Source organism: Pelmatolapia mariae, linkage group LG3_W (assembly GCF_036321145.2).
Source record: "Pelmatolapia mariae isolate MD_Pm_ZW linkage group LG3_W, Pm_UMD_F_2, whole genome shotgun sequence".
Lineage (NCBI taxonomy): Eukaryota > Metazoa > Chordata > Actinopteri > Cichliformes > Cichlidae > Pelmatolapia > Pelmatolapia mariae.
Genome location: NC_086229.1, coordinates 93,323,464 through 93,347,207, shown reverse-complemented (window position 1 = coordinate 93,347,207; position 23,744 = coordinate 93,323,464). Strand labels below are relative to the sequence as shown.

The 23,744-nt window shown below is 40.4% G+C and overlaps 1 protein-coding gene and 1 pseudogene across 1 annotated transcript in view; both read right to left on the bottom strand.

Moving 5' to 3' along the window:
• The window catches only part of LOC134625019 (NACHT, LRR and PYD domains-containing protein 3-like), a 73,043-nt gene that overhangs the window by 33,966 nt on the left and 15,333 nt on the right, over positions 1-23,744 (bottom strand). The gene's annotated exons all lie outside the window — the stretch shown is intronic.
• The window catches only part of LOC134625026 (NACHT, LRR and PYD domains-containing protein 14-like), a 551,707-nt pseudogene continuing 540,979 nt past the window's right edge, over positions 13,017-23,744 (bottom strand).

The following is a 23,744-nucleotide window of genomic DNA, read 5'->3' as shown; positions in this document are numbered from 1 at the left end:
ATGCAAAAACGCTGATAAACTCGATTAATTTGAGTTGTCCTAACTTAGAAAAACTAAGTAAGCTGGAAGTTTTGCTTCTCAGGGCGGAAGGATGAAAGATGTGTTTTGAAAATGCCACGTGACTACCGTCCTCCTCCCTCGCGGATCAGTCCGCATGTTCACGGTGCCAGCATTTGTTATGGAATATGTTGAGCAAACCTGGAGAAGCGTCAGCTCAAGAGACTATTGTTGTCATTGCTGTGGGTCTTTACCTGATACACTGACCCGTAGCCCTGACCCCCATCGTGAGCAAATGCTTCGAGAAGCTGGTCAGGGACTTCATCTGCTCTGCACTACCCGACTCACTGGACCCTCTACAGTTCGCATACCGCCACAACAGGTCCACTGATGATGCCATAGCCCTGACACTCCATGCTGCCCTGTCACACCTGGAGAAGAGAGACACGTATGTGAGAATGCTGTTTGTAGATTACAGCTCAGCATTCAACACCATCGTTCCCTCGAAGCTGGACAGGAAACTGCAGGATCTAGGACTGAGCAGCTCCCTCGGCAGCTGGATCCTTAACTTCCTGTCTGACAGACGCCAAGTGGTCAGACTGGGCAGCACCACCTCATCCCCCATCACACTGAACACTGGTGCTCCACAGGGGTGTGTACTGAGCCCTCTCCTGTACTCACTCTACACCTACGACTGCACGGCCACTAGAAACTCCAACATCATTGTGAAGTTTGCGGACGACACTACAGTGGTGGGTCTTATCACCAACGGTGATGAGACGGCCTACAGGGAGGAGGTCAGCGCCCTGACCCACTGGTGTCAAGACAACCATCTCACCCTCAACGTCGCAAAGACAAAGGAGTTGATAGTGGACTTCCGGAGGTGCAGAGGAGTACACACCCCCATCACCATCAACGGCGCCGCTGTGGAGAGAGTGAGCAGCTTCCGCTTCCTTGGTGTACATCTGGCTGAGGATCTTACGTGGTCAGTACACATAAACAAAACAGTGAAGAAGGCGCAGCAGCGCCTCTTCTTTCTCAGGAGACTGAAGAGATTCGGCATGAGCCCCCGCATCCTCAGGACCTTCTATCGCTGTGCCATTGAGAGCATCCTCACTGGATGCATCACCACCTGGTACGGCAACAGCACCGCTCACAACCGCAAAGCTCTCCAGAGAGTAGTGCGGTGTGCTGAACGGATAATTGGAGGTGAGCTTCCCTCCCTCCAAGACATCTACAGGAAGCGGTGCCTGAGGAAAGCGGGGAGGATCATCAAGGACTCCAGTCACCCCAGCCATAAACTGTTCAGACTACTTCCATCAGGAAGGAGGTTCTGCAGCATCCGGTCCCGTACCAGCAGACTGAGAGACAGCTTTTTCCACCAGGCCATCAGACTGCTGAACACGTCATAGACACCTCACCCTCACTACTGGAACTTCAACATTATGCACTCCATACTGTATATAAATACCACTGTTTTGCACATACCAACCTCTGTATATTTTATATATCTTATTTTATTGTTTACTTTATTTCATTTGTAAAACATGTGTATATACACACTATATACACACTCAAACACACACACGTAGAAAAACATATTTAGTATACACATTCAGTAATGTATATACCTTTACATATTGTACATATATTTATTACTTTTTAGATTAGCCATTTTTATATTTTGCTTGTTTTACATTATTGTATTTTGCACAACTCTGTTGCTTGTGAAGCTCGCACACAAGAATTTCACTCACATGTACTGTACCAGTGTACCTGCACATGTGATGTGACAATAAAAGTGATTTGATTTGATTTGAAATGTTTACTCTTATTCAAACTGATTTGTGGCTTCTCTTAGTTTAGCACCAGGTTTATAATCTTGCTAGCTAGTTAGTGTTAGCCTAGCGTTGCTGCTGCCGCTGGGCTCATGTTACTTAAAAATTAACACCACAGCCTTAAAAACCTTACATAAAACTATGTCGGTGAAATTTTCTGTTGATCGTTTGAAATAAATAAGTGAGATAAGAGCCCAGACAAAACTCTTTGGGAGGTGCAGCCGTTAGGGGTGGGATAGGTGTGGGGGGTGGATAACAGAGCTCTCCGAAAACGTGGAAGCACTTTTGCAAATATGTGATATTTTGATAAATTAAGTAGATATTTGAGCATTACACAGCTACATTCTCGCCTGAAAATATCTTAAAAGGTTATTTTGTGATCCAGAAAGGGTAGTCTGGGGAAAAGGAGGATCACATTTTTCGGCCATGGTTGTCGGAGCCTGTCCGTACTTGTAAGCGCGGCAATGGTGGAGGAGCGCGGCTAAAAAACTTATTACTTTTTCTGGGTCACAAAATAAACTTTTAAGATATTTTCAGGCGAGAATGTAGCTGTGTAAAGTTCAAATATCTGCTAGATTTATCAAGACATCACATATTTGCAAAAATGCTCCGACGTTTTCGGAGACGTCCATTTTTTTCATGCTTTGTGGCAGCTTTAGAACATCTGTGGCATCTATTAATGTCAAATCTAGCCTTTATTTAACAAAATAAGCAAACTCTATGTTACAATGATTGCACAGCCATTAAGGATCAAATCAGTTTCTGAAATATGTTCTGTTTTTTTCTCCCTCTGCTTGCTTCTTACTGTCTTTGAGGCCGATCGGGACCAGCACTCCTGTTGTTGGACAGGAAGACATCAACTCAGTGGTAAGTATTTTGGTTTTCCAATATATTAGCAACTGTCAGTGACATTTATATTAATCAGGCTGAACTTTAATCATACTTTAGATCAGCCTGTTTTACTTATTGTTTTGTTTGTGCTTTGGTTTGGGGAAGTTGTTTCTTTACTGATCTTTTCCTGTTTTCTGTTATTAGACTTGAGATATGACTGCACTATGCTGTTGCTGGTGACTCCAGTTAATTCTACAAGACATGCTGTGTAAGTAAACAAACAACAACAGTTTGGTCTGCATTTCTTCAAACTTAGTTTAGAGGGTCTACACTGTATATAGTGAAGTCTGCAAGTTTTCGAACAGCAAAATTTGTTTTGTGCCCAAATCATTTTGCACATCATTAGAATGAAAGTTATTGCCCATGTTTGCATAGCCCTTTTTAAAATGATGCTTTCATGACATTGTATGTTGGGTGGTGGTCAGGGCTATCCAGACTGACAGTGGGACATTGAATGTCACCTCTCCGGTGGGGAGGGAGCCTGAGATTGTCTAAATTGGAGTCTGTTTTATACCAAATGCAGAAAAAAATGTTTTAAGAAAGCAATTAAGTTCATGTTCCAAAAATATGATTGTTTGCTTGCAGGACAACAGGAGAGATGAGTCCTCCGTCACAGATGGTGTGGTCAGTGAAGATGGTCGCCTGCAGGTTCAAGCTCATTGCATCTCCAACCCACATCCACTGCCACTGTACTTAAGGGAAGTTAAAGACTTTCTTCTGCACCTACATTTGGATCACCTCGATCCGTGATAGTCATTCAGGCAGTAATGCCTGGACTGGAAACAAGCCATCCTTAAAATATTACAACATTCCAGCTCATGTGTTGGAATGGAAAACAAATGTGTTGTTTAAATTAGAGACTGCACTTGTGACAGAACAACAAATATTTTATTTTGATTATATAAGTAACGTAAGCACAAAACAAACTTGTGGTAGGTCTAAACTTATTTTCAGAATAATTACATCTGAGACTTTGTTTCATTGTAAGATTATAACAGTGATGGCAATATAATTGTTTCTTGTTCAGTAGAACTGTGTCCAGTATGTTGGCTGTTGTACTTTGTTGTGTTTGAAAATAAAAGTTGGGCTCATTTTAACATCATTACAAAAATTGTTGTTAATTATTTTTAATCATATTCAGGCTACCACAAATTGTTTTTTCATTTAGTTGAACTTGAAATGTTTGTCAGCAGGTAAACAATTAGTATTGCACAGTCAGAGATATCAAGTTATTCTTAATACTGCAGACTTGCAATGTATAAGTTGTCCTAACAGTCATCTTAAGTAAGCTTTACTTAGTTTTTTTGAGGCAACGAGTTTCCATAATTTTTTTGAGTTCTGGGAACTAACAAGGCTGTACAGTGTACTCAAAATGAGTAAGTTGCCCTAACTTGGTCATCTTACGTAAACTTGATCCAATTTTTTTGAGTTCTGGGAACAAATGAGCTTGTACAGAGTACTCAAAATAAATAAGTTGTCCTAACTTAGTCATTTTTAGCTAAGCTTTACTCAGTTTTTTGAGGCAACGAGTTTCCATAATTTTTTTGAGTTCTGGGAACTAATTAGATTTTACAGTGAGACCTCGTGTCTTCTATCAGTAACCTCTTCATTGAATCTTCATTCAGCACATGTTGTAACCCTGCTGATTTCTGCAGGTCATTCAAAGGAGAGCAGCCTGTGAAACATCAGCTTTGAGTTTGAAAGAAACATTTAGGGTCAGATTTACTGACGTCTGCAGCAGCACAAAGACTTCTTGAGAAAGTAAAAAGCTTCTGGATTTACTGACGCGGCTCTTTCTCAATATTCAGTTACACTAGTCGCTACTTCACAAGTTCACACAAAAAAATGGTCACATGTGTAACCAGTTTGTGCTTCACTCGACTGTAACAGGCCGGCCCAAGTAAACTCCTCAGCTCTGCATTGTGTTGTATTTTTAAAGAACACAAGGAATCTGTGCAGATTTATTTCCTGAGTGGAAATATAACAGTGTGGGGTCAGTACAGATGGCTTCACCACTCTGCATAGCACACTCTGGTGTAGCTTCAGTAGACTGACAGTAATTTCTGCAGCCAGCCTCGACTAACCGGCCACACCAACAGGGGGTGCTGTTTCCTCCATTGCACTGACATTTGTGGCAATAATAGCATAGAAACCCTGTTACACATGTATGCCTGAATAAAAACAAACAGCTGAGATGTTAGAAGGCTTTGATTTTTATTTGAGTAGACAATCAAACTGACAATAGACAGCAGGGGTTTGGAAGAGAACTGAACAAATATTGAACATATAATCTGATCATTTTTAGAGCAGCATTCAGGATCTCCACGTATTAACGAACTGTTTCTGCTCCCGCTGAAAATGTTTCCTCTTAAATGCAAATATTTGTATTGTTAGATTTAATTTAGAGTGTTAAATATCAACACTTCACCGAGTTCTTTTGATTCTTCATCTGATGGAAGACAAAACACTGCTCAGTCGACCATTTTACACTTTATTCTCTCATAAAATTACTTCTAGGAGGGAGATGTGTCCTGCATGACACGGTGCCACCAATCTCAAAATGGTGACGCGTGTTTTTATTACCAGCTCTCATTCTAATCTAAACAACAGTGTCTCAGTAACTTTCCACTAGAAGATGGACCCTGTTATCTACTTTCTCCCAGGCAAGCGTGAGCGAGAGTTTACAGCCTTCTACCCCCCAAGGACACGTCGTCTAATGCCTTTATTTTCAGGGCCGTGTCCACTTAATACTACAATATATGGTTATGTGGCATTTTAGATCATATAAAGCATAGAATTGAGGCACTTCAAATAATTTCATCTCAACAAGAGTGAGCTGTTTAAACAAGAACAGATCATGAAAGGACCAGACAGGGTTCAGGACGCACGCTGAAGTCATGTGCTGACCAGCTGGCGGGGGTGTTCACCAACATCTTCAATCTGTCTCTGCAGCAGGCTGCAGTCCCAACATGCCTCACATCAACTACCATTATTCCTGTGCCTGAAAGACAGTCAGTAAAATGTCTGAATGACTGTCGCCCGGTCACTCTGACACCAATTATCATGAAGTGTTTTGAGAGACTCGTTCTTTCACACATCAAGGCCAACATCCCTGCTGACTTGGACAGCCTACAGTTTGCTTACTGCAGGAACAGATCAACAGAGGATGCAGTCTCAATCACACTTCACACCAGCCTTACTCATCTGCAGCATCCCAATACATATGTTAGGATGCTATTTGTAGACTTCAGCTCGGCGTTTAACACCATTGTGCCGTACAAACTTGTAAACAAGCTGAATGACCTGGGACTAACCACCACACTTTGCTCATGGATCTTGGATTTCCTCACAAACAGGCCACAGAAGGTCAGGGTGGGCAACCTTACATCATCTGCTATCACCATTAAAACAGGAGTACCGCAGGGCTGCGTTCTCAGAGTCCAGCTCTCTTCACTCTATTCACACACGACTGCAAACCCATCCACTCCTCTTCTAACACCATAGTGAAGTTTGCTGAGGACACTACAATAGTGGGAAGGATATCAGACAACGAGTGTCACTACAGAGAGGACGTCCAACATCTAATCAGATGGTGTGGAAACAACGACCTGGTTCTGAACACTGCCAAAACAAAGGAGATGGTTGTAGACTACAGGAGAGCCAAGAAAACAACACGACCACCCCTCCACATCAATGGTGAGGAAGTTGAGAGGGTGAGTGACATTAAATTCCTGGGCCTACACATGACAAAAGATCTCACATGGACTATTAACACATCCCACTTAGTGAAGAAAGCACAGCAGAGACTTTTCTTGCTAAGAAAACTTTAAAAAGCAAATGTGCCAACCCAGTTCTTAGTAAACTTTTACAGGAGCACAATAGAGAGCATCCTCTGTCACTGCATCACAGTGTGGTACTTCAACTGCACTGCAGAAAACCGTCGAGCTCTGACCCGGACCATCAAACTTCCCAGGGGATAATTGGAACCAAACTCCCAAATCTCGACACGGTCTATGCTAGCCGTTTACAGAAGCGAGCTAGCTGCATCATCAAGGACCCAACACATCCAAGTCACAGACTTTTTGTGCCCGAGATACAGGCCAATCAGAACCTGCAAAAACAGACTAAAGAACAGCTTTTTCCCCAGAGCTGTAGCCTGTGTCACCCCTCCCCCAACACACCATAGCTAACTCTCCCTCTCTCTCCTTTACCCCATGTCATGTCTGCTGCTAATGTACAAAGTCATACCAGCCATTAATGTTTGCACTAAATTACCACACTGTAAATACTGTTATATTTTTTTTTATTTATTTACTGTGCTAAGTGCCTTCTTTTTACTTCATATTTACTACTTTTACTACGTTTACTATGGTTATTATGTCACTATGCTGCTTCTTGTTTTACTTACCTGGATGATTGAGCATGCATCAAGATAAAAAAAAACTCATGATGGAGTGTTTTATCCTGCAAACTACAAACATCCAGGACAATAAACATGTATGTAAACAGCAGCTGAAACTTCTAGAAACTGTAGACAGAATGCTCAACAGGAGAACCAAAAACGAATGTGGAAAAGACGAGCCAAACTTTGTGTTAATTTGTGTAATCAGCATACACATGTAGCCTGGTCTCAAATATCTATTTTAGACCCTACAGGTTAAAAGGATATAAATATTGTCATGTAAAGACTTTATTGTAAATATTTCATATATATGTTTAAAAAAACAAAAAAGAGTTCAAATGCATTAAAAACGTGTTTAAAATCACAATAAATAGAAGTCAATCATAATTTAAGTGTTCATAGAGTTATAAGTTACAAGAAAACCAAAGGTTTGTTATCTAATGTGAAACAAGAAACCTTGTATTTGCTGCAAGTTGTTTACAAGTTCATTTTGGGTTGTCAATCTTGTATTTTCTTTTATCCCATTGGTTGATGTAAACCTATTGTCCAATCAGACGTAAGGAAGGCGGGATCTAAGTGAGGCGAAAGAAAAAAAAAAAAAACTAAGCTAGTGAGAGTCGGCAGCAGCACGTTACCGGAGGAGGTTGTGTACCAGAGCTAACGGGAGAATAGTCAAAACAGTAGCCGTGGATGCAGAGTCTACGTTCCTGTTATGGACTGTTTTACCCTGTGATGAGTGAGTACTGAATGTGGAGTTAGCATTGAGCTTAAACGGAATGTATAAGTACTTAAAATGTATGATGTTAATCGCGAGTTAGCATGTTAGCATTTTAGAGCCTGTAGTAGCTATGTATGCCAAGTATGTAAACTACAGATTACTCTATGGAACTAAATAGTAATTTCTAATGCACAGTGGACCGAGAGAAATTCTCTGGACCCTTCTGCTGTGGATAGGATTTCCGTGTGTTTGTCCCAGTGTGCTCAGCAGCCCGGGTATGCCGCTAATTCCGACCATGTTGCCGAGTGGAGGCCGCATGGTCACCAACCGAGCCTGCCCCTCAGCTTGCCCTCGCACTTAGCCCAAAGGATTTGTGAGTAGACCTGAGCACGTGCGTTTTGTTTTTCTGCTTGTTTATCAAGTGAAGCGGCCATTTGTGTGTTTTTCTGGTCCAACGAGCCCGAGCAACGATCAGGCCTGCAACGGTTTCAGTAAATGAGCTCACAAAGGTTACAAAATTGAACTGAACTTAAAGGGGAGTATTTTGGATAAATGTGTTGTTTCTAAAACATTGACTGTGAATTGTGAAGAGAAAAAACCATCTAATTGAATTGTAAGGAAACACGTTAGAACTTGGAATATTGTATTTTTTTATTTATTTAAATCATACTTTATTTTGACTTGAGGGCTATCAGGAGGGGCTATGCGCTTACCTGCTACCACTCCCCCTGCCAGTGGCAGACGCCCTCAGACATCGGTGCATTGGTGGTTCTTTGTGTCCGGGGATGGGCGTCAAAGTACGCACCGGCTCACTCCTGGTGGCTGCTTGTCGGAGCCTGGAGCCTAGGGCTCGCCCCGGCTCCTTCGGGGGTGGGGGGGCCCTCAGCTTCTCGGCCTGGGGCTCGGTCACTCTGACACCAATTATCATGAAGTGTTTTGAGAGACTCGTTCTTTCACACATCAAGGCCAACATCCCTGCTGACCTGGACAGCCTACGCTGGCTGCCGGCGGAGCTCACGGGCACGTCACTGCAACCCCCCCTGGCTTCTGCTCCGTGGCTGCTGAGCGACCCCTCATCTGGGACTCTCCTCAGCTCTTTCTGGGATAGTGGCACGGTTGCCTCTCCGTTGGTCTTCCTTGGTCTCTTGTGCTCTGAGGGCCTCTGGATGTCTGGAGTCTTGATCTCCTCCATACCTGCTTCATGCCCTGGAGGACGGGGCTGTGGCCCCCCACACCCTCTAGCAGATCATTACATGAAGGAAACTTTTAAATACAAGCGCGCTCATGCTCACAGGTGTACACACGGGTGCTCACACACACAAACTACACCCTTTTTGGCTCCTACCTCAAAGCACACTGTGCGCTGTCGATCTCACGTGCTGCACAATAATATTTAATATTTAGTATTTACTGTTATATTCCCATAGATCATCGCGATGATGTTGTTTATTATATTGCTCTCTTTTGTTTGCTTGTTTTCTCTTTTTTCTTTCTCAACAGGTGATCCAGGTGATTGATATATGTATTATTTGTCTGTTTGTTTTGTTGGTTTTTGTTTTTTGCCCTTTATCACCATTCCTCTTCCCCGCTGTTTTTTTTTCCCTCTTTCTTTCTCCCTTTTCTTTTCCCCAGTCAAGTCTGTCCCGTGTTTAGCAAGTGAAAATAAAATAAACAATAAAAGCAAAGGTGAATCAAATAGACCAATACGGCAAGGCTGGGATGGTCCATTTGGTAAAGTAAATCTGTTGGGCATCTTTCTTTGCCTTTAGACAACAATTCTGATGGCAAAAGAACCAAATGGGACAGGCAAAAAAAAAAAGAAAAAAAAAAGAAAGTGAACATATACCTTTGTCTGTACTGTAAGGACTGAATAACAGACATTGAATCAGTCCTCTTTTCTTCTCAGTTCTACACGACAGTACCCGAATCATTGGCTGTTCAGACCATGATGGAGAGGATATGTATACACTGGATGATGAAGAGACCTGGTATGCTGACTTCATTAACCACAGAGGATTTGATTCTCTTCCCGACTTTGTAAGTCATCCAAGCTTTGAAGGACTGTATGATCTGGCTGTTAGTCAACAAGAGCTCTGCAAGTATAACCTGGAGAAGATGCGTCAGGGTATGAGGGACATCCCCACAGAACTCGGTAATAACAAATCCACTGCCATTTATTTGTTTCCACTTTTTATTATTTTATTCTCTTCGAGAGTTATTCTAACCTTCCCCATCTATCTACCTGCCTCAAACAGCCTGTGGACTGATTTGTACATGCAGGAGAAATTTTGCATTAAAAATTCAAAGGATGTAACATTTTTGCTCCAAGTGCACCTCTTTTCTGCTTCCACAACTGTCTTCCGTGGATAAGGTCAGCTAACCAGCCAGCATCAAAAGTTCCCAGTTTTGGCAAATGTTGCCTACAAATTCAGGTCATTTCAAAAAAACTATTTTAACAAATGTTCAAAGAACATTTTCATTCAAAAGGTCATTTAGGTTTCTATTAAAAGTTAAACTGAAACAATGTTTTGATTGTACTGGCCTAAAACAAAAGGCCAGCTTTAGTGACAATCCTAATAGTATATCATATTCCAAGGGTATGGGGCAGCACGGTGGTTAGCACTGTTGCCTTACAGGTCCTGAGTTCACCATCAGGCCGGGGTCTTTCTGTGTGGAGTTTGCATGCTCTCCCATGTCTGTGTGGGATCTCTCTGGGTACTCCAGCTTCCTCTCACAGTCCAAAGACATGACGTTAGCAGGGTTAGGTTAATTGGGGATTCTAAATTGTCCATAGGTGTGAATGTGAGTGCAAATGATTGTCTGTGTCTGTTTTAGACCTGTGGCTGGTGACCTGTTCAGTGTGTACCCTGCCTCTCACCCTAAGAAAGCTGGGATAGGCTCCAGTCTCCCTGTGACCCTGACAAGGATAAGTGGAAAAGGATCAATGGATGGCTATTCCAAGGGTCTAAATCTTGTCAGTTTAGGACATTGGTCAATTTAGATTTTTTTTTTTTATTTGATATGTGGCCTCACTGCAAGAAGGTTGTGTGTTCTCGCCTGGCGCTTTCCATATGGAGTTCTGTCCTTCCATAGTCTGAAGACAGATATTTTAATAATCCATAAATTAACTTCAACTACATTCTGGAAACATTTCAAAATCCTCCCAATAAAAATTGGGTTCTTAGGGTGTATTATGTAACATTATTATTGCTTAACCAGATATATTTGCCATTAGGGGTGGGTTTTTATAATAGATTTATCGATTAAAATCGATTCTGGCTTGGATAACGTGAAATCGATTCATCAAAATCCTGAATCGATTTTTTTAATATAAATTTATTTTGCCCGAAATGCCAGAATCTCAGGTGAAACCTCACAAAATTTCAACAACCACCAAACAGCTAAGACAGTAAATGAGAGCAGGTACACGGATTCTGCACAAAGACGTAAATACACAGCGCGACCCGCGGATCAGAATCAGTGAGATGTCGCCTTTCTCACCTGACGGCACGGACACGGTCGGGGCTGAAAGTCGACAGCTCGCTGATTCTGATGTTTCGGCGGGTCCGCGCTTTGTGTTCACGCCCTTTTTGCGCTGATTCTAAAGCTGTTAGTTTTATCTCTCTCCAAACAATATTAACCCAACCAGCAGCAAAAGAAGATCCAAACTACGCTTCACATAAACATCGTCATGAAATCACTCTGACTTTTACTGTTTTGCTTCCCCCACGATAAAATCACATGTCATGCACAGCTCTCTCTCTCTCTCTCTCTCTGTACTTCAAGAACATTTTCCCGTCTAAAAATCTGTTTTCTGCATTATTTGCTTGCTTGTTACGCACAAGTCTACTGTTCTTACAGCGCTGTTGACCGCTGTTTTCTTTTCTTTTACTTACTTCCGAAAAGAAAACCTAATTTCTGCCGTTCAATACTGAACAAATTTAAACTTTTTAAAATTATGCAAAATGCAAAACGCTTAGCCGTGTGTCTAATAAAACCGCTGTAACGTCAGAGGTAACGTTCATATGTTGATTAATGGTTTTCTTTTGTTTTTGATGTACTGCAGAATATTTTTATAAAGTCCCAGGCCAGGAAAACCACCTTCATGTTTTTCTGTGTTTTATCTTCAGCTACTTTGACACAAAGGCATCTGCTGTGACGCTCACACCTTTGATAAAGTCTTGCGTGTGCCAGCTTCCTTTTTATAGATACAAAAATATGTAAATGTACTGATCTGAATTATAATATTTCTGACTGTCAAAATTTCCCAGATTCAAATCGAATTGAATTGAATCGTGGATCAAATCGAATCGGGACCTTGTGAATCGGAAACGAATCGATTCTAGAAATCAGTGACGATACCCAGCCCTATTTGCCATGTATGTAGAGAGCCTTATCCTGCATTTGTTTTTTTTTAAAAGAGACTTTAAGAACAAAATAATTCCACACTCATGGAATACAGAAGATGGAAGTTAATGACATGCAGTAGTGGGTTAGGGTTAGTCAAAAGAGTTTCTTCTGTGTATCATGGGAAGTTCCCGAAACAGCCTGAGATTGAATCCACAAAAAAACCTTCTCAGTAAACACATGAATAAAATAAAATGACTTTCAACACCTGATCTTGTCTCGATGAGTGAGCAAAACAGTTTGCTGCAGAGAAGGAAGCCTCTTCATGACAAACTCATATATATGTGTGTGTGTGTGTGTGTGTGTGTGTGTGTGTGTGTGTGTGTAAAAAAAACACAAGTTTACTAGTTTCAAATGAGGACTGAAGCTTTTGCTGTTTATTAGATAAGGCACATGCATTATGATCCCTCAATACAATCATTCTGCTTAGAACTGCTTTCAAAACCATTGAGCCAATATTTTCAGCTTATATGGCTGAAACATTTTCACATGATGAGCTTCCAACAATGAGTGAAACAGTAAGAGCATGAGAAGAGTTTGGAAACATCCCATTATGAAAGAGAAATCAAACATTTTAATGAGCTCAGACTTGTTTAAAATGCAGAGAAGCTGGTTGTGAACTGAGCTTCAGAGAAACACAACATGCTGATATTCACTGTGAAGCTTTGAGTGGAAAAAGACAAAGAAAGAGGAAGAAGCTTACAAGGAATCTGTTCAACAGTCAGAGTGTTTCTCTAACAGGAGGACACTCTTTCCACTCAACTCAGCACAGGGACACTGAGGACTCAGGAGGATAAGACCAGGCCATAAACCCAGGATAAAGAGTTTCAGTGAATGTGGTTTTGAAGGTGTGGAGGTGGATCAGAGTGTCAGAGAAAACTCTGTAGAAGGACAGAGTGCCAGCAGGACAGTCCACATACACTGCTACTCTGTTAGAGACAGAGGAGGAGGTGGTGGTGGTGGATACAAATTTTGTGTTGTAACAGACATAAACAGGACCATCATTAGTGCAGTACAGATTCCAGGAATGATCATTCCGTCCAAACCAACAGTCATTACTGTCTCCTTTTCTTCTGATTCTTCTGTAACTCACTGATATATAAACTTCTCCTCTCCACTCGACCTCCCAGTAACAGCGACCAGTCAGACCATTTCTACACAGCAGCTGAGGAAGAACATCAAATCTGTCTGGATTATCAGGATATGACTGAACCTCCCCCCCATGTGTCACCTTCCTGTTGTTGTCAGACAGTTGGAGGTTTGTGTTCACTGTGTTTGTGTCGATTGTGAGTTGACAGGAATCTGATGGAGAGAACAAACACAATCCAGCTGTAGTTATTGATCCATCATCTGTTCATTGATTGACACTTTGATGACGACTCCTGACATCAGAGATGTGAATGAGTGATGTGACAGTTTGAAGATGGTTGAATGTGTGCTGCTTTGTTTTCATGAATCACATTAAAAACACACTTACACTTCCTCAGACCTGGTCTCAACCATCGGACTCCAGCAGGCTCCACCCTGAAAGGAGGAGGGGGGTCAGACCAGCACAGTCAGCATGCACAAATGGACATTACATGGCTTTCATACACAGACTGTTAGACACTTATAAAGGAACAGTCCAACATTTTCACAAATACACTTCAATCCATACATGGATCAAACTGCTGATCCTGGATCTGTCAGTACACCACCGTATTGAATGAAATATGACTGATTCAAACTGTGACCTTCATTATCTTTATATTCCTCTTCTGTTTAGCTGGAAAAGACACCTCCCTGCCTTTGCTGCCAGCTGTTTTTCTCCTCTTGGTGTCAGTGTGGTTACTGTACATGACTTCTGACCTCTGAGTGAGTGCAGCATTGTTTTTATGTGTTTTAATGCCACCTGAAACCTGTTCATGTTCTGATTTAACAGCAGATTTCTCCACATGCACACAGAGAAATTTCTGCCTCTGTCACACAAACAATCTTCATCTCACTCACTGAGTTCAAACATGTTAAATTTACTGTCTGTCCCACAGACCTGCCTAAGGTCATCAAGCTTTTCAGTCTGTGCCCCTTTCTCATTTCTCACTTTGTACATCCTGCACTGCTCTCCTCACATCTTAGCCCCTCCCACCAGAGATGTGAGCAGAAGAGCCAAGGAAGGGACACAAGGAGAGAGGAAACAGGTGTCTAACAAAATCAGACGTCATCAATTTGAAGCCTCATTTTAAATGAATATTACATTAATATTCATTGTAATAGCCGTGATCGTGCTTATTACACAGCAGGAACATGAATAGTTTTGTTACAGCCCAAGTACAGCTGGAAAAGGCTTATGACAATAAAGCTAGCTTTATTATGACAATAATAAAGCTTATGACAATAAAGCTAGCTTTATTGTCATAAGCCTTTTCTCCTCCCACAGCACAAACAGAGCCGCTTGAGGTTTGCTAAAGCACATTTGGACAAGCCAGCTTCATTCTGGAATAAGGTGCTGTGGACTGATGAAACTAAAATTGAGTTATTTGGGCATAACAAGGGGCGTTATGCATGGAGGAAAAAGAACACAGCATTCCAAGAAAAACACCTGCTACCTACAGTAAAATATGGTGGTGCTTCCATCATGCTGTGGGGCTGTGTGGCCAGTGCAGGGACTGTGAATCTTGTCAAAGTTGAGGGACACATGGATTCCACTCAGCATCAGCAGTTTCTGGAGACCAATGTCCAGTGATCAGTGAAAAAGCTGAAGCTGCGCCGGGGCTAGATCTTTCAACAAGACAACGACCCGAAACACTGCTGAAAATCCACTAAGGCATTCATGCAGAAGAACAAGTACAACGTTCTGGAATGGCCATCTCAGTCCCAGACCAGAATATTATTGAAAATCTGTGGTGTGAGTTAAAGAGAGCTGTCCATGCTCGGAAGCCATCAAACCTGAATGAACTAGAGATGTTTTGTCAAGAGGAATGGTCCAAAATACCTTCAACCACAATCCAGATTCTCATTGGAACCTACAGGAAGCGTTTAGAGGCTGTAATTTCTGCAAAAGGCAGATCTACTAAATATTGATTTCATTTCTTTGTTTGTGGAGCCCAAATTTATGCAGCTGCCTGATTTTGTTTAAACAATTATTGCACACTTTCTGTAAATCCAATAAACTTCATTTCACTTCTCAAATATCACTGTTTTCGTCTCCTATATGATATATTTAACTGACTTTTTCTTTTTGTAACAACCAACAATTTATACAGGAAAATAATGACTATTAACAAGGTTGTCCAAACTTTTGCATTCCACTGTACGATTTCTGTGTGATTTATAACTATTACTGAAGGTTATTCGCCATACCAATACCAACTAGGTTTTAAAATCTTAATATAAAATGAGTAACAGTAGTATTCAGAATACGTTACTCTCATTGAGTAATGTAATGGAATATGTTACAAAATACATTCTGGGGCATGTATTCTGTAATCTGTAGTGGAATACATTTTAAAAGTAAACTTCCCAACACTAATATGGCAATATGACAGATATTATTGCTCTCTAAAAAGCCTTGATTTTCAAATAGGATAGGAAGTTGTGTTTCCTGATTGTTTAGGTGCCTCTTTAAGATGCTTATGGTAAACATGTTTAAACAATAGAAATGTGTATATTCTTGATCCTAGATATTCTATATCACTTTTAAATAGTTTTCATGTTTAATTGTTTTCCTCTGGTGTTTTTCAATTTTAATGTTCATTTTAATTATTTATTTATTTTGTGTTCTATGTGTGCCATGTATTGGCTTTACAAAGCACTCTGTGACATTTTTCTGGAAAAGTGCTATAAATAAAGTAACAGAGAAATAAACAAATCCTTCTAACAATTTATTATTCTTAATTTCGACCTGTAGGCCAAAGGATACCTCTTCTTAGTGCTAAGGTAGTTTAGATATGAGCCTACTTTGTGCACTGGTGAGCAGTCATGTTGGAATAGGAAGACGCTATCTTTAAAGAGTTCCTTTCACTGGAATCAAGAGATTGAGCCCAGCTCCTGAAAACACACACACTTTCCATGGGGCTTCACGATTTACGGCTTGGATGCAGCAGCTTGGATGCAGCTGCTTGGCCGTGGCAACCCATTCCATGTAACTCTCCATACACTGTTGTTGAGATAATCTGAAGACCACAAAGTTTGGTGGTCTGTAGTGATTGATTCTGCAGAAAGTTGGTGACGTCTATGCTCGATACACCTCAGCATTCAATGGCACTAGGGCTGAGTATTGTCACTGATTTCTATAATCGATTCAATTCCTATTCACAAGGTCCCGTTTGATTAGATCCCTGATTCAATTCGGGGACATTTTGCCTCAGACAGCCAGAAATATTGTAATTCTTATCAGTACTGACAATTTTGAAGCTTCATCATAGATGTAAGCATTACTGCAGATGCCTTTGTGTCAAAGTAACTGAGGATAAAACACAGAAAACATGAAGGAGATTTTCCTGGCCTGGATTCTTGTAGCAGAAAACCACCTTTAAAATATTCTGCAGTAGAACAAAAATGAAAGAAAACTATGAATCAACATCTGACCATTACCTGATGCTGCTGAAGTGAAGCAGAGCAAAGTTACAGAGGTTTTATTAGATACACAGATAAGGGTTTTGCAATTTGGCATCATTTAAAAAGTTCACATTAATAATAACTCATGATTAAATGCAGAGAGGTGTATAAACACACAATGACTGAAAAGAGGTGAAAGAAGGAGACAGTGCAATAGATAGAAGTTTCCTGTCTGTGATTGCTTATGTTATGTCTGCATGAAACAAACAGGAATTAAAGAATTAAATTATTTAAAGGAAATGTTTCCAGCTCTTCCTCCTCTATCAGACATTCTCTCCATACCTGAGAGTGTCCAGTCTCCAGCCTGGATCCTTCAGTCCAGCCGACAGCAGCTTCATTCCTGAGTCCCCTGGATGATTGTAGCTCAGGTCCAGCTCTCTCAGATGGGAGGGGTTGGCGCTCAGAGCTGAGGCCAGAGAAGTACAGCCTTCCTCTGTGATCAGACAGCCTGACAGACTACAGACAAAAAACAACACAAATCAGTTCAACTGTGAATACTGTTACAATGTTACAGCCATGGTCACTGGAATGTCTTCATGCACATTTCTGAGTAACCAATAACCAGAGTTTTTTATTTTCCCGCCAAGTTTTTTCTACTTGGCGGGTGTGTCACAGAACAGGGAAAGTTGAATTGGTGGTTTATCAGAAGTTTATGTTTTAGGCCATACTTCCTACTTTTTCAGGAATATTTTCAGGACAGTAAAGTACCTCTAGCGTTGATGTATTTGTATGTATTATGTATTTATTTAATTCATTTTGGCACAGTTGATTCCTTCAGGTCTCACCATGAAATAATTTTATCTGTCAACCTCACCCATCAAACTCAGGGGGTGGGTTTAACACTGATCGAGTCAAAACCATTGCTTTTGGTGTCCTTTATAACTAAACATGTTACATGGCCATTGTTTTTAGAAGGCGTTTCTGCACACCAACAACCGGCATGTTGAAACTAACAGAACTGAACTTTGACAAACCTGCGTCGATCCAGCCGCTCACAGCCTGTGGTTAAATGGTAAATGGCCTGTATTTGTATAGCTTTACTAGTCCCAAAGCGCTTTACATGTTCAGTCATCCACCCATTCATACACACATTCACACACTGGTGATGGCAAACTACATTGTAGCCACAGCCACCCTGGGGCGCACTGACAGAGGCGAGGCTACCGGACACTGGCGCCACCTCTGACGCCTCTGACCACCACAGACGCCTCTGACCACCACCAGTAGGCAACGGGTGAAGTGTCTTGCCCAAGGACACAATGACCGAGACTGTCCAAGCCGGGGCTCGAACCGGCAACCTTCTGATTACAAGGCGAACTCCCAACTCTTGAGCCACGATCGCCTCTACCATGGTTACTGCATAAGCAGCTGTGAATTAAACAGCTGGCACAGTGAAAACCTACCGGCAACATGAGTGTTTATGTTTTTCATTGCATAAATTATAGTTAAGAGTATCACAGATAACGCCCACGTGAGCTGTGTGACTGTACACCACTACACTGAAATAAATCGGCTATAACTGAAATGACATGTAATATGTTTAGTTATAAAGGACACCTTCCTGCCTTCAGTCTCATTCATGAGCAGTATTTGTTTTCTTCTAACATCCAGAAGTCTGCACGATGTGTTTCATAGTTTCTAACAAGCCTTTGAGAGTTAAACGTAACATGACCAAAACACCGAAAAAAAATACAAAACCCAAAACTCACACAAGTCATATGTGAACCTCATTTATTTTTAGTTAAGTAAACTCTAAAAATTCTAACAGACAGCTAGTGCTTGGAAAACAGTTGAATAACTATTAAAAAACAGATGATGTAATATTTCTGTCCAGGTTGCAGTTTTCATGATGAACATGCTGTTGCAAACGTTGCTCCTCTCAGTGGAAATGCACCTTCTCTTTCCTCTTTGTATAAAAAAAACATTTTAAAAGTCAGTTTAATCTCAAAATTCACTGTTAAAAAATCCAAAACACACCAGATAATAAAGAAGAGCAAATGGTTCAGTCTAACACATGTGCCAGTAAACCATTAAACTTCAGTAAAACTATGCAGTTATGAAACGTAACTTTAACCTCAGCCAAACCGATTTGCTCAGTTGTAAATAAAACAGCGAAGTAAACGTGACCTGACAAACAGAACCTGAGTGAATTAAGTCCAGTGTTAAACCACTGAGAGCTAAAACTCAGGTGAGGTTTCAAAGCTGTGTGCCGGTGGACATGAGCCGCTAATAAAGCTGGTTCGCCTATAAAGTGCTCTGTAGGGAAACAAGCTCCAGCAGCTCTGCGCTCAGGAAACAAAATATATTTACTTATCTTGTGCAGAAAAATGCGCCAACATTGCATTATATGGAGCACCGGCTGCCCAGTTAAACTGTGACTATCACCAGGTAATGTGGGCATGTTTCTTGAATTAGCAGCAGGTGTTAAACAGGTGAGGAGGAGGAGGATGCATGCAGGTAAACTGAGGGCCTGTTGATAGTGATGTGCGAATCATGAACAAATCGTTCAATACTCAAGAATCACATTACTGACTCGTGAATCATGATTCACAAGCCCAACTGACTCACTGACTCATCCCTGTCCCTGTTCTACTAATTTCATTAGTAGAAATATATCTAGCTTATAATTAAAATTGTGTGGAAAAAAACAACAGCCAGTTTCTTAACAAAAAAATTTCTGCTCTGAACTGGAAGAAAAAACCCTGAGTAGAAACCTCACATCAAGACAATAGCTCCTCGGTTCACAGTAGCGTCGCTCAGCTAACATGCTAACAACACATTTGAGCTACTCACCCCCCTCCCTTTCTGTCCTGAATCGTAGCATAAACGAATCACTCACTCACTCACCCCCTCCCTCCTGGCGCACAGCTTCTTCTTCTTCTTGGTTGGCAACCAATGTTAAGGCGCATTACCGCCCCCTGGCTCACAGCTCAGTGGACATTTAAATATATACAAAAATATATATTTGACACATTTGAGGAAAATATTAATAAAATAAAATAAAAATAAATAAAATAAATGTTCCCTTTAGAAATTTTTTTTGCTCTTTTTTGCTCTATAAAAGTAGTTGTTTTTCTTTTTCAATCACTCATCTTAGCAGTATGATATACAAAAAGTAGAGAAACAAATTAAGTTTGAGTGAAAATGTAGATTTTTTGCACCCTCTGGTCAACCCGATTCACTTTGGTGAGTGACTCATTCAAACTCGATTCAGTAAAAAGAATCGAATTTACCATCACTACCTGTTGAGCTGATCACTGGTGTCATGAGAAAAATGTTAGCACGTTCTTTATGTTACAGAATCACAGAGACACAAGAGCAGGCGGAAAGAGATGATTGTTTGGTGAAAATGAGAATCTGCGGATGCAACATGTGGAACACAGAGAGTGGAATTGACTATGTGCACGTTAGCATATGCTACTTCCGGTGCGGAAACTCCTGTGGGGAGCTTTGTTTCTGGTGTCCTATTCGCGCCTTGTTTACGGTCCAAAACAAGTTAAGCAAATGAATGAATCAAGCAGTGATTTACATTTCTATAGATGTCTTGGGCATTTACCCAATATATCTGTAAATGATGTTCATCGACTTGTCGATATTTTTTCCCCAGCGCCTCTCTTTTTCTCAAAAGAGAAAAGGGATTCAAATGTTATATTTCTCAGCTGTCCCTCGTTTATCGCGGGTGTTATGTTCTAAAAATAACCAGCGATAGGTGAAATCAACTAGCCAATTTTATTTTTTGACGGTGCAAAACGTTTCGTCGACATACAGTACTGCACTTCAGAGTCACACTGCTAGCGATCGATGCGGCGATTCTGTACTGTACAGGAGAGACGTCACGGAGGAGATCGTCTGCAGCGATCAGGACACAGGACACAATGTGATGTAAAAAAAAAAAAGCATGCAAACTTGCACTAAAAACATCTGCGAAACAGCGAGGTGAAAGGTGAACCGCGTTATAGCGAGGGACCACTGTAATTTTGAAGGTAAGTCACAACATACCCTTCGTAAATACTAATGTATAGGAACCCTTACCAGCAATCATTCATTTTTTGTGTGGCTTTTTTTCACGGTTTGTTAACATGCTGTGTAGGTGTGTACTTGACTAGCTGATATCGACATAACGGGGAAACATCTGGTTTGACTGTTGTTCACCTGTAGTTTGAATGCTGAACATTTGCCTGTTTAAATCATAAGACCAGTCACTATACAGAGATGTGCTTCTGAAGGTGGACGATGTGTCTTCTGATTTTGTAATGCAGTTCTGCTTGTGTTGAGTGATGTAAACAACTGATCGATCTAAACTCTTTAAACGTCAAAATTGATCATTAGATTTTTTATGACACAACAGTGGTGAGTGTTCCCACCTTCTCCTCTTTCCGTTTTCGAGTTTTGGACATGATTTTGGAGTATATCTTCGAAGTAGCGATTGACCGCAAAGTAAAGCTACCGGAAATGTACAACCCCACATCCGGTCTCAAACCAGGCAGTTAGCATTTTCTCGTGCACAGGGTCAATATGTAAACAAAACGGTCAACGTAACCCCCCCCAAAAAACCCCCCCAAAAAAACCAAACAAACAAACAAACAAACAAAAAACAGTTAAGGTGGAACACCGGGGCTGTGAGCTCGGTGCCCACTGCGTGCTGACTCTTAGCAGAGCGAGTGACATTTCTGAAAACATCTGAGAACTTTTGCAAACATGTTCTATGTTGACAACCTGACCAGACATGTGAAGATTACGCCACTACATTCGTGGTTAAAACACTATTAAAAGTGTAGTTGGTGACAGAAAAACGGTATTTAAACTTTATGCCACCACCATTGCTGCCTGTGATTTGAAATGCATTCTGGGATACCTGGCTGCCCCAAGTCTACACCAGCAATCGACTATCTAGATCGACCCGATTTCAAGGTGAGACATGAAGGGGACAATAGTGCCAAAATGCATTAAATAAATACATCATTAAATAATTAATTAAATGTGTCAATAATTAATTGAATGTGTCGTAAATATTTATTTAATTAATTATTTTATTTTGAATTTATTTATTTAAAAAGGGACAGTGCAGTTTAACATAGTCCAAGTACAAAACATGAAACTGATGTAACGCATGTAAGTTTATAGCTATTGCTAATTTTCAACAATTGCCCCTTGTTGGGCTTACAATCAAAATAGATACATTTTACAATAAAACGAAAAAATAAAACCAAATTACATCATAAATACAATTACAATTAATAGACAATAAATTTAACTAAAATTAAAAATCATTAAATATCATTAGTTAAAATCACTTTAGCCTTCAATGTAAAGGATCTGATGTCTTTAATCAATTTGATTTCGGTTGGAAGTGTGTTCCACAGATGGCAAGCCTTTATGGAAAAAGCTGACTGACCAAATGTAGATCTGCGATATGATATCTTGCAGTTGCTGTTCACCATGCTCCTAGTAATACGATTACTATCTTGTCTCTGGATGTATCTATTAAGATACTCTGGGGCCATCCTATTTATACATTTAAAGACTAATTTAAGAAAACACAAATGATTAAACCTCCTAGATTATATTTCTTTCAAATGTGACAGTGATGCCACCGAACAGATTTTTTATCCATTATTTTTAAAGATTTGTTATATAAGGATACCACAGGCTGAATTGTAAATGGTCCTGCTTGGGTCCAAACTGTCATACAATATGAAAAATGAAAGACTATCATGGAATGCATAAATAACTGAGCTGCTGAAGTGGGTATATTATGCCGAATTAACTTAAAACAATTCATATTAGCCTTGACTGTCATAGAAATCTTCTTTACATGCTTGTCAAATTTAAGATGTGAATCTAAAATTATTCTTAAAAACTTCAAATCTTCCCATTTTAATTAATTATTTTCAATTTTAATTATTATTGCCACATTCAATTAATTATTTAATGGTGTATTTAATTAATTCATTATGTCAGTCCTGGCGTTCCATAGCTGGTGGTGACCCAGCTGGAGAACCACAAACCATACTGCTAGTGACATACTCAGAATTTAATTCACAGGTGACTGAAGAGAAAGTGTTATCTGAAAAGCACATGTAGATCACAATATAAAATAAGTCAATATCTAAAAATTAGAAATTAACCAAGCTGAAATGTTTAAGCTACACAAATCACTAATTTGCGTTGTGACAGGAAGTGATACAATAACACAGTGAGAGCGAAAGATTACAGCACACATGTTATTAAAGCTTCTCTACCATAATGAAATATCTGTGAGAAAGCTGTAAAGGACTTACACAGAAAGACTGCTAATGCTAACTGCTAACTAAAAGCCAAGGATCCAGAATTTGTTGCACTGGCTGTTGAGCTCTGTGGGGTTTTGCGGCAGCTCTACGTGTACTAGATGCGCCTGCTCCTTGTTGTTTCTACCTCTGACTTTATGTCCTCTACAAGAGTTTGTGTTGTTTTGTCTTCAAATGTTTAGCAAAAACATGTATCGCTAATTCATAACGAAGAAAGCTTTGTAACTATCCCCACTACTGAAGACTGTGTCTTAATTAGTGGGTAGGGGACCTGAGCGCAGAGTTTTGCACGTAGTTTTTTGCTTTGTATCTGTAACCAGACCTTAACAAAAAAAAATGTTACTCATGTAAATATTTTTTACAAACACAAATCTTTTTTACAAACCCACAAATTCTCATTTGTAGATGCACAATCATAAAATTTTCACACATTTTGGTTTACAAGGTTACAAAACTCCGTTCACAAATACGCATTTGATTTACAAGTACAAAATATTTATGACCACAATTTGAGCCCATAGAAGAGAATCCACACAGGCACAGGGAGAGCATGCAAAATTGCTTTGTTGCACCTTTGTGTGCCTCTGAGGCAAATACATGTTGATTCT